This window comes from Schistocerca cancellata, chromosome 4, assembly GCF_023864275.1.
Source record: "Schistocerca cancellata isolate TAMUIC-IGC-003103 chromosome 4, iqSchCanc2.1, whole genome shotgun sequence".
Classification (NCBI taxonomy): Eukaryota; Metazoa; Arthropoda; class Insecta; order Orthoptera; family Acrididae; genus Schistocerca; species Schistocerca cancellata.
The window spans coordinates 929766222-929778292 of NC_064629.1; the positions used below are offsets into that span (position 1 = coordinate 929766222).

At 39.8% G+C, this 12071-nt stretch overlaps 1 protein-coding gene across 1 annotated transcript in view; it reads left to right on the forward strand.

Annotated features, from left to right (window-relative positions):
• Positions 1-12071, forward strand: part of LOC126185120 (probable chitinase 2) — a 277984-nt gene that overhangs the window by 123758 nt on the left and 142155 nt on the right. The gene's annotated exons all lie outside the window — the stretch shown is intronic.

Consider the following 12071-nt stretch of genomic DNA (forward strand, 5'->3'; position numbering starts at 1 on the left):
TGCAGCAGCCCCAGCTCAGTTTGGGTCCTTTTTGGCAGTAGCACTTGTGTGAATGGTTATTGTGGTGAGAGTACTGGCAGACGCTTTAGCAGATGACAGAGGTGCATGTCTTTTGAAGGTGGCACTGCATTGTTTATGGCTCGGTGGCAACACAGGCTCATTAAGGCAGCAAGATACTTCAGTCATTCAGTGCATTGATCTCATGTTGTTTATGAACAGAGCAATGATAAACAAAGTTTATTCAGTGTGCATGTCTATTATTTATAAAACTAAAAGATCGCCTCAGTCACATGTATAAAGTCATGAGCATGCAACCCTAGACAACAAACAACTATAAGATAGATATATTCATGGAAGTTGTGGGTTTGGGAATCTGTGTTAATAGTGGGGGCTAGAATTAATGCCAATTAAAATATACAATTAGTAGATCTACTTGCAAATATTCATCAGGTGAGCCAAAGACTGAACTGAAGCTATAATGGGATGAGAAATGTGGGCAGCCTTCTCTTTAACAAAGTACCTCTATCCATTAGAAACAAAACCAATAGTTTAATCAGTAATGTAAATAAATTCCAACTTTTTTTATTCTGCTGATAAGTACCTGAAGGCAAACTTGCATTCATTACATGAACACATCCTCTCCCCCACAATGTACAGTGAAAAAATTAGAGCCTGAGACATTTCCAGTTCTTGCTGTAAAATATTTCCCTCCTTTAAGGTAGCTGTAATACTTATGTTATTATCATTCTTTTCCTTGTTTTTGACTCTCGGTAAGCATTTTATTTTATTTTTTTAATGTAATCTACACCGGTTGACAATGTTAAAATTTTTACGTGGATTACTTCAAGACCTAATAAAACTGGTAATTTTTTTATATAGAAAGCTGCGGATTGATGTACTATAAAGGTCACGTCCAGAAGAGGATGGGCACCAGGTTGAGGAAGTTGAAACAAAATTTGAAAGACAAGAAACTTTCTGATGGTAAAACCATAAGAGGCAGGCTGACAGACAAAATGATTGATGAACTGCAGCAGTATTATGGGATGGCCATTAGAAATAATACTGAGGATTTGTTGAAAATGAAGCAGGCAGTATGGGCTACCTTCTTCCACAGACTGTCAACTGATGAAAAACCAGTACACCACCTTTGCCCTCCTGGACGTAGTTCATGGTGCAATTACTGCAATGCCCAGTACCCAAACAGTTCATACAGCCATAAACATTCCATCCCAGCAGCAGTCATGAATATCATAAAACCTATCTACAGAGACCTGGCAAATCCTGAATCATTGAAGAAGTGTCTGCATGATCAGACTCAAAATCCCAATGAGTCGTTCAATAATCTTATATGGACCTTATATGGACTCTCTTACCAAAGAATGTTTTTGTTGGAATGAAGACACTAAAGTGGGGGGTCAGGGATGCTGTTATTGCTTTTAATGATGGCAACATCGGTAGGGTGAAAGTGCTACAGCAGATAGGAATTAATCCTGGAGCAAACTGCATCAGAAAACTTGAACGGATGGAGAAGGTTCGCATTGATAAAGCAGAATATGGAGCACAGTTGGCCACTAAGGAGTCCAGAAAGAAAAAAAAGAAGGAAAAACTTCGAAAAAGATCAAGAGGATGATATACAGAATCCCTGCTGAGCGACTAAAATTAAAAAATTAACCATATATTAAGTGAGTTACAGTATTTTGAAACTTAAGAAGCCATTCCTGAAAATTTACATTTTCCCCTAAATCTCAGAAACCACATTGAGTAGTGTATTCAAATTTTCAGGGAGTAGTAACATACATATCCTGAGCCTATTGAACTAAAAGAAGAACATAATGTCATACATAATTAAAATTATTTAGGATAACGTACAAAAAAGTACACAAAATTTTAACTGTGTAATTAAAAAATTGTGTTTCTGAAAGCAGTGGCTGAAATGAAATTATTGTAATTCAGTAGACTCAGAATATACAGTTTAATGTCCTGTAAGAGTTTCATGTCAATGGCTACAGTGGTTCCTGAAATACAGGGAAGTCAAGTCACTAAATTTAACATTGTCGCGATAGGGCGTTCCAAGTCCCCTTCAGTATCTGCTGTTTAATTTTTTATTTCTCCTATTATGCTTATACCTCTTATTTTATTATCTTCCTGTTATCACAGGTTTTGCATCCTTTTTTTTTTTTTTGGTTTCCTACTGATTTCAGAATATCTAATCAAAAATTTCATGTTTTATAAGTTTGAATTAATTAAATAATTGCTGTAAATTGTTAATTTCCTGTAACATACTTATAGTTATTACTTATTGTTATGAACACATTTTCATTTTACTATGGAGGTGCCTTAAAACCATTTCCATATTCAGAACTCAAAGAGTAGGGCATACTGTATAATTTAAACCATATGAAAAATTTTAACTCGAAATATTACGTATATAGTGTTCATTTATGTTTTGTGTTGTAGCTACGCAGGTCACTGCTGTGAACCTTGTAGTGTGTGTAAATTGATAGCCAAAAATGCGTTAAGAGTGAATGTTATGACTGCAATTAACATCACCTCAAATGGGTACCAATAACAAAGCCAGAATCATCTTTAATAACAACACGCGCAATCACAGCTCAAAATTAAAATCCGAGATGAGAAAACTGAGGTAACAGTTGTATTTGGATATCAGCATAACAGAGGCTTCAGTGGCAAGATGCGAACTGCTGAGCCTGGTCTTTATTTCCTGTGATGCACCGCACCAATGGACATTATTATGTGACGTATTTGCCACAATCTCTGAAGTCACGGCCACGGCAAGTGGGAGACTCTGCTACAAAGCTTCAGGGGTGGAGAGTTGGGAACTTGTTCCTCTCGTGGGGGCAGCGGGTTAACCTCGATGTACTCCCCATAGTCTACTGCCCATTGTGGTCTCAATGTAGTGCGCCAGATCTGATTTTGATGTCACATTGAGGTGCTTTTGTCTGGCCTCTACTTCAAACAGTTTATGTCCCCCTATGACTAGTGCTGACCCCTTGAGTCCAAAACAGTCTATGACTTTATGTGCAACCCCAGATTGAAGAGCCCATACTGTTGTACAGGTATATCTGTGTGGACTGGGCTCAGAGTCATACCTGCACAACATCTCTGCTGGACTAATGCCACATATGGCTTGGAGTGATACATAGTGAACAAGTTTGTCAGTAAGGGCTTCTATGGATGCCCCACTCATCAATGTCATCTTGTTCATTTAAGCCTTGGGCATTCTGGCCAATCCCTTTGTTTCCAAGTTTGACACAGGATGGAGAGCTGTGCCCAGATGTGTCATTCCACTCCACTGGCAAAAGGAGCAGGACTTAACTGTTGCGACCTGTGAAACATTGTCAGACATGATGACATATGGTGCTCCCTATATGGCAAAGATTGTCACTAGTCCCTGGATTATAACTGATGTTCCGCATTCAATGTTGGCATCAATGCCTGGCCATAATTCATGATGACCTCCAACCTCAAAACTCTTCCATGTAGTAATGTAAAGATGTGAGGCTGGAACATAGGATTATCACCTACACTCAGGTTTTTCTACCCCAGCAATACAACTTTGCAGAATATTGTGTCCTGATCCGTGAGTCTAGCTGTCTCCTGAGCTGTCGTGGGAAATTTGTCCGTTGTATCCCTAATACTTTCATCGAGTGGAAACCCCCTAAGGGGGCCACCATCTCATTTATGAGTATGTGCTCGGTCACCATGGGGACCCGGCCGATGCAGCGCTACTTCCCTGTCTGTGCTGCAAATCTATCCTTCTACTATTCTTTTTTCTGCTCTGACTTTCGATCGGAGTCTTCTTGGTGCTGATTGTGCTTGGTTCTGGTTCTTGATTTTGGACACTCATTTTCGTCCCTTCCAGCTTTCTACAACTTTCATTCTAAACTAGATTAGTCGTTTTACGGAATTGCGGATCGTGTAGGGGAGGTCACCTGGTGTGGCATATACTTCACCTTTTGTGCCTTTCTTTGCACCCTTCCTTTGTTCCAAAGATACATGTCCAAAATGCAGAACCTAAATGTAGATATTCTTATTATGGGGGGAGGGGCTCAAGCATGTTGGTCACCCCCTGACCATACTGAGATCACACTGTTGGTACTTGAGCTGGAAACTCCCCATGCAAACCAAGTAGTATGTGCCCATCATTGCTGGAGCATGGGACTCCAGGCAATGGTTTAACGGCCAGGTAACCATCGCTGCAGATTGATGGTGCCTGTTGGGAGTAACCCCGTTTGCAATTGATGGTACCACAGTGGATGCAAAGTAAACTTTCTTTTGTTCGTGGCTACGACATCCCGACAGTCTCTCCAAATGGGAAGGATTATTATAATGCAGAGAGATAAGTCCCAATGATGTTTCATTCCTGGCTACATCATAGGAAGAAGGCATGCCAGACATCTGGGTGCAAAACAGTTCACTCAGTACTTGGTATGTACTTAGAATGACGGGGATACTTTTACTGCAATGGAACCGCTGAAGACAAATTTGGGGAAGTTGAGTCAGTGGGAAGAATTCAAAATGGCTCATTATTAATTAAAGTTTCTCTGCTGCTCAATCTACAGCTCTTTGGGCATGTGATTGTCTAGGTGACACACTTGTGACCACTGCCCACAAATCTTTGAACATGGTCCAAGGAATCATCTTCCACACAGACCTTGCACTCAAAACAGACGAAGAGCGCTGGACTGTTCTCCAGTGGTGAGGCATACATTTTATCAGATGTGTACAAAAAGAGTCCAAGGATAATTGTATGGATGCAGGTGTCTTTATCTTAGCATTTGAAGGAAATGTACTCCCAGAGAAAATTAAGGTGTTGGTATACAGATGTGATGTGAAACTGTATGCCCCATTTCATATGAAATGCTTCAGATGTTTACGCTTTGGGCATATGTCATCCTGCTGAACAGTGAACCCAAAATGTGGCAACTGTGGATGATCACTCCACAAACATAGTCCATGTGGACATATGCCTTTGCATATCAACTCTGCAGAACATCAACATCCACTTTCGCCAGTTTGCCCAGTTCTTGTGAAAGAACAGATCTAAGATGGTAAATCTACTGACTGCCTAATGTATACTAAGGCACAGAAAAAATATGTATGCCTACATCCTGTGGATATGATGATCAATTATGTTAACATCATGACTATCAACCTCCCCCCCCCCCCCCACACACCTCTAACTTTCCCAAAAGCAGATCTCCCACCATCCTCTTCTCCACAGTACCTTCTTTGGGGACCAGTTCCCACCTCCAGCTGGAAATGTGTTCCCCTTCCTCCGTGTCTGTTGGTCACAAAACTCCCTCTTGAGATCCCTCTCCCTGGCAACCCCCAGACTGGAGGCCTGATGCCAAACAGTTGGTGAAGGAGTCATGACCTGTGGGTCCCAGGGTTTTCGACTCTTCATCTGTCCTCACACTCAATGCAGATAGCCCCTTGAATGAATCTTTCCCACCAAAGGGTATGAAGGACAAGAAGAATTTGGGCAAGGCTCCCCTGGTGCCCCAAGAGGTGTCAGATAGGTCTCCCCCCCCCCGCCCCCCCCCCCCCCACACACACACACACACTCACCGTCGGATTCCGAGGTGATGTTTGTGGATGAGGTTCCATTCCCACTGGTGACAGGCAGTAATCCTGCAGCATGACCAGTCCTCCTGGCTCCTTCGTGCCTAACCTGGCCAGCAGTGATGTGGTTGCTCAGCGGAACTGTAAAGCATACTACTGCCATCTGCTGGAAACACACCTTATTTCCTCTTTTTATGCAGTTTGCATTGCTCTCCAAGAAATGCACTTAACTGATGACCATTTTCTAACAGTCCATGGTTATTGTGCATTCTGTTGGAGCAGTGGTGGTCCTGAGATGGCATCTGGAGGGGTCTTTATTCTTGTTTGTACAGATGTTATCAGTGAACGGGTTCCCCTTCATACTTCTTTGGATGCAACAGCATTACAGGTCCAATGACCTCAGCAATTACCATTTGCTACATTTACCTACCTACAGGCAGGGTACTTGCTTATGTTGAATTGAACACATCAATTCATTAACTAATACCCATGCCCCCCCCCCCTTTTCCTTTTACTTGGGGGCTACAACTCACTCCAGTCTCTGTGAGCACCACTTTGTCTGGTAGGGGCCTTCTAAATGAACAGCTTCTCACAGGTCGTGATCTGCATCTCCTCAATGATGGTTCACCTACCCACTTCACTGCTGTCCATGCCACCTTTTCAGTTATCAGTCTAATGACCTCTTCACCTAATCTTGTGGCTTTGCTACATTGGTCATTACATTATTGGTCACAGTAACAGTGACCACTTTCCTGTGATCCTGTTATTTCTTTGCCACTGCCAGACAACCAGCTACCACATTGGCCACTTCACAGAGCCAACAAGCCTTTGTATGGCTCTATTTATTTATTTTTATTTGGTATGCATATTCCATTGATCCGTACATGCAAGTGATTTGCCTGGATGTGGAACGTGTCAATACAATTGTACAAATACAATTAATGCTACAGAATAGTAATATAATACAATTATATAGATATTAAGAAGTTTCACTTTTTCTCATTTACAAGCTGTCATTTAACTAGTATAGCTATTCACACTATAACATTATAACTACAACATTAACACTATAACATTAACATAATATCGTATCCTCCATCTAATAACTAAGAGACTAAATACATCTATTATTAATGGAGTGCATTATATCTCGAAAAGAATTCATCTAAGTAGTACAGTGGATGGTCAAGCAGGTATTTTTTTAATGTACCTTTGAACAGCATTTCATTTTCTCTTGTACATTTAATATAATTAGGCAACACATTAAAAGTCTTTATAGCAGCATACTTTACTCCCTTCTGTACAAGTGATAAATTTTTTAGTTCAAAATGTAGATCATTTTTACCTCCAGTATTGTAGTTATGGTATGAACAATTTGTTTCATACTGAGCATAGTCTTTATTAACAACATTCATCAGAGGGTATATGTACTGACATGTTGTAGTCAGTATACCTAACTGTGTGAAAAGTTTTCTACATGAGGTTCGTGGAGGAACCCCACACATGATTCTCACTGCTCTCTTCTCAGCAGTTAAGATTTTTTTTGAGGCTGGTATTACTCGAATCTAAGCCGCACTTTTTTTACATTTTGCGATGTATTCTTTCGTGTTTGCTGCTATCTCATTTAAATCCTATCTGCCTAATAAACTACGAAACTAGAGTGAGACAACAGCAAACGCGGAAGAATATACATATCATGTCATGTTTATATTAGTATTATTCTTATGGCTAATAGTGATACAGTCAGAAATGAAGCACGGCAATTGTCTAGATTTTTAAATCTAAGATGACTAATTTCTGTGCAGAATGTAATGTAATGTACTAAAGCGGTGTCTGCAAAGATTTTCAAACGGGGAAACATTTTCGCTAAACTCTCGTTCAGAACATCTTCTATCATACGCAGTCTATTATTTGGTTCTTGTTTATCATTATCAAAGAAAGCAGCAGTGTAAGTAACAACAAATAGCAGTCTCTTGCCATTTTTTCGCTAATGAGACAATTCCTCTCTCTCTTTTAAGCCGCGGTAGTGCGCAGAAAAGCAATCCATGCCGCGAGCGGTGACAGGCCATGAACACGCACTATCAGAATGCGACAAACAATGCATGACACAGTACAGTAATGCATTTTCAGCTTAGAGTGACGTTAACACCTATAACAAAGAAAATGGCACTTATCAGATAAAAGAAAAATAAGCAATCAATTCAAACCAGACGAAGCACGTGAAAAAGGAAGGGTACCCGTATCAATACGGACGGAGCGCCTGATGCATAGCAATGGCTACCTTGTAAAGCTTAACTGCTAAGCTTACAACTCGAACCAAACTACTGTAGTTGTATCGTCATTCATTCGACCTAAATTGTGTCCCGTATTAAAATGGACCAACTTTATTTCGATTTGGAGGTGCGGCCTAAAACTTTTCTCTCCTCTTGAATTTCGAGTCTCAAATTTCAGGTGCGGCTTAGATTCGGGAAATTTTTTTTTTCCTTGATTTCGAGTCTCATTTTTCAGGTGCGGCTTAGATTCGAGTGCGGCTTAGATTCGAGTAAATACGGTACCCCAGAAGATTATTCCCTAACTCATTAATGAGTGAAAGTATCCAAAGTAAGCTGATTTTAAAATGTTGATGTTCCCAAAACGAGTAATGATTCTTAAAGCAAAAGATGCTGATGAAAGCCTTTATAGAGTAAGGGACACATGCTGTTCCCAGTTGAGCCTACTGTCAATGTGAACCCCCAGGAATTTAGTGGAGTGCACCTGTTCTAGTTCCTGGTTCTCATGAGCAATTACTATATTTTCTGGAGTTTTATTTTTTTTGTGTAACTGTATAAAATTAGTTTTTTTAATATTAGCTGAAAGAGCTGTAACTTCTCTGAGTATATCATTAACATCAGTCTCCAGATCAGCAGTAGACTTACCATCTACTACAATGCTTGTCTCATCAGCAAACATTGTGAATTCACAATTTTTACTAATGGACAGAGGTAAATCATTAACATATATTAAAAACAGCAAGGGTCCAAGGACAGATTGCTGGGGAACTCCATGCTGTATTTTCTCCCATTCAGAATCCACTAGATTAGAAAATCCTTTGTTGCAGCCATTTAGAACCACCTTTTGTTTCCTGTCTTCAAGATATGATTTTAGCCAGTTACCTATAGCCTCTTTGATTCCGTAATGATGGGACTTCTCCATGATATCTTGTGGTTTACACAATCAAAGGCCTTGGAAAGATCACAGAAGACACTAATTGGTGACTTCTTACTATTAATAGACTCCAAGACATCATTTGTGAGTGAGTATATGGCGCGCTCTGTGGAAACCTCTTTTTGAAAACCAAACTGTCTATGGTTAGTAATATTAAGTTTATTAAGTGTGCCACAATACTGTTACACACTGCCTTTTCAAGAACCTTTGAAAACGTTGTTAAGAGAGAGACAGGATGATAATTTTTGACATCTGTAGCATCACCAGACTTGAAAAGAGGTCTGACAATGGCATATTTCATCCTCTTTGGAACAACTCCCTCATAAAGTGACATGTTGCAAATATGAGCAAGTACTACACTTACATCATTATTGCAGGATTTCAACAGTTTACTAGAGATGTTATCTGTACCTGAAGATCCTTTACTTTTCAATGAGTGAATTTTTTTTTTTATTTCATTAACAGTTATGGGTGGTACATTTATATAATTAAAACTTTGTGGGAGGTTAAGTTTCAGAATATCTGCAGCTTCCCTTAGGTCACCACTGCAACCTATTTGAGAAGTGACAGTTAAAAAATGGTTGTTAAATGTGTCTGCTATCTGTTTACTATGAGTTATTTCCAAATCGTTAATTTTTAGGACAGCAGTTTTTACATTGTCAGATGGTGCAGTACCTGTTTCCCTCTCTATTACATTCCAAATCGTTTTGATTTTATTATTTAAACAATTAATTTCAGAGTCTATGCACATACTTTTAGATTTTTTAATGACTTTAGTTAAAATTATACAGTGTCTCCTATAACAGTTCATCTGGATGGGATTATTGGATTGTCTGGATATTACATACAGTTCTCTTTTTCTCTGACATGATATTTTTATGCCCTTGGTAAGCCATGGTTGTTTGCTTGATTGCCTGTTCTGTAGTCTGCAGACCTCTTTTGGAAAGACACTTTCAAATATACCCGATAATTCATCAGTAAATAAATTATATTTTGTATTAACATCATCTGCAAGATAAACATACCTCCAGTCAGTATCCCGAGTGCATAATTTGAAGCTTTGGATATTTTCCTCATTCATGTTTCTAATGGTTTTCTACTGTGCACCAGCTTTGCTCTGATTTGTATTAAAGTTGTCAATTGTGAGTATTTGCCCATCACGATCAGAGAGACCATTTATGACTTTTCCAATTTTGATGTGACGAGTTCTACTCATATCGACAACGATATTGTCTATTAGAGTGCTGGAAGTGGCAGTAGTTCTTGTGAGAAAACTGACAGTGGAGACAAGATTGTAGGTATGCATTAAAATTGCAAACTCTGTCTTAAAAGATGAGATTTCTAGGAAATCTATATTAAAATCTCCAGTCACTATAATGTTCCTATTTTTCCTTGTGAAATACAATAGCACAGAATCTAACTGTTTCACGTATACTTTAAATTTACCAGACGGAGCCCTGTATACTGCTACGATTGCCAGTTTCTTGTTAGCTTCTACTATTTCTGTGACACATGCCTCAAAGTGTTTCTCTACACAATATTTATCTACAACTATTGTATTAAAGGACAGGCTGTTTTCACATAAATAGCTGCCCCACCTTTGCACATATACTTTCTACAAAATGAGGTAGCTAATACATAGTTTGGAATATTGAGCATTTCGATGCCAAGAGTGACGTGGTGTTCTGTCAGACAGAGAATATGAGCACAATTTGCGCCTGTTGGTTCATCAATATTTGCAATAAATTGGTCTAGCTTACAGAGCAGGCTTTGAATATTTTGGTGAAAAATTTTGAGCTTATTCTTAATTACATGATTGGTTGTGGTGCTGCCACTGTTGGGACTGAGTTTTATTTCTTTTGACATACTAGTATTACAGGAAGAGTTTTCTGCAGGGAAGGGGGAGCTGTTGTGCTGGTAACACTCACATTTGTTGCTATTAACTGCATTAGTTACATTCTGATTGGAACCTTCCCCCTTCTGCCCCAGTACCATAAAAATTCCCCATTTCCAGCTGAGGACTTTCTTGATCTCAGGAGCATCCTATGTGGAGCAGCTGCAGTCACTACTGTGCTCCTTTTTGCCATAGAGGGTGGATCTCCTGTTGGTGAGGTTTCTACACCGTCAGCTTGTACAATTGATCCTGTGGGGGTTGGTGTTGCTGTTTCTGCTATTGATGACTGTTCTTCCTTCTTAAATGCTGCTGCTGCTTCAAAAGTTGGTAGTGGACTAACATCTCCCACTTGAGCTGTAACTGCTGGTGCTGTCTAGCTTTTGTGTAGAAGACCTGTTTTTGTCGATTCGCATACAGGTGCTGCTGCATATGAAGTCTTCCCTTCAGCTGTTTCATTAATTTTGAACGAGTATTTTGACGACACTGTCTGTATTTCTTCCAATGGTACAGTTTCAATGGGCACGTGTGCTTTTAGTGTGGTTGGAGGAGTGGTGTTTTCAAATAGTTTGAATGTTTCTGCTATTAGTGCTTTAGCGAGTACACGTTTTCCTAGCCGGTTCCTCTGCTTTCCATGTCGAGTAAAGTGGTTCTCTCTTTGGAATTACTGTCCAAAAACTTCACGTCCTTGAATGCTTTGCGTACCTTTTGAAACGTTCTGTTTGTGAATTTGATTTCATTATTTACACATGAACTGTTTATTAGGTCATGTCTGTGTGGGATGCTAACGACGACTGTTTTTCTTGGCGAGATTCTTTCCAGTGCATTTCGCAATGCTGTGATTGCATTTTTCGACTCATTTTTATAAACATCGTTAGCTCCAGCAATAATAACACAAACATCATTTGGTTGAGCGTTTAAATCTTTAATTACACTACTGGCCATTAAAATTGCTACACCAAGAAGAAATCCAGATGATAAACGGGTATTCATTGGACAAATATATTATACTAGAACTGACATGTGATTACATTTTCACGCAATTTGGGTGCATAGATCCTGAGAAATCAGTACCCAGAACAACCACCTCTGGCCGTAATAACGGCCTTGATTCGCCTGGGCATTGAGTCAAACAGAGCTTGGATGGCGTGTACAGGTACAGCTGCCCATGCATCTTCAACACGATACCACAGTTCATCAAGAGTAGTGACTGGCGTATGGTGATGAGCCAGTTGCTCGGCCACCGTTGACCAGACGTTTTCAGTTGTTGAGAGATCTGGAGAATGTGCTGGCCAGAGTAGCAGTCGAACATTTTTTGTGTCCAGAAAGGCCTGTACAGGACCTGCAACATGCGGTCGTTCATTGTGCTGCTGAAATGTAGGGTTTCGCA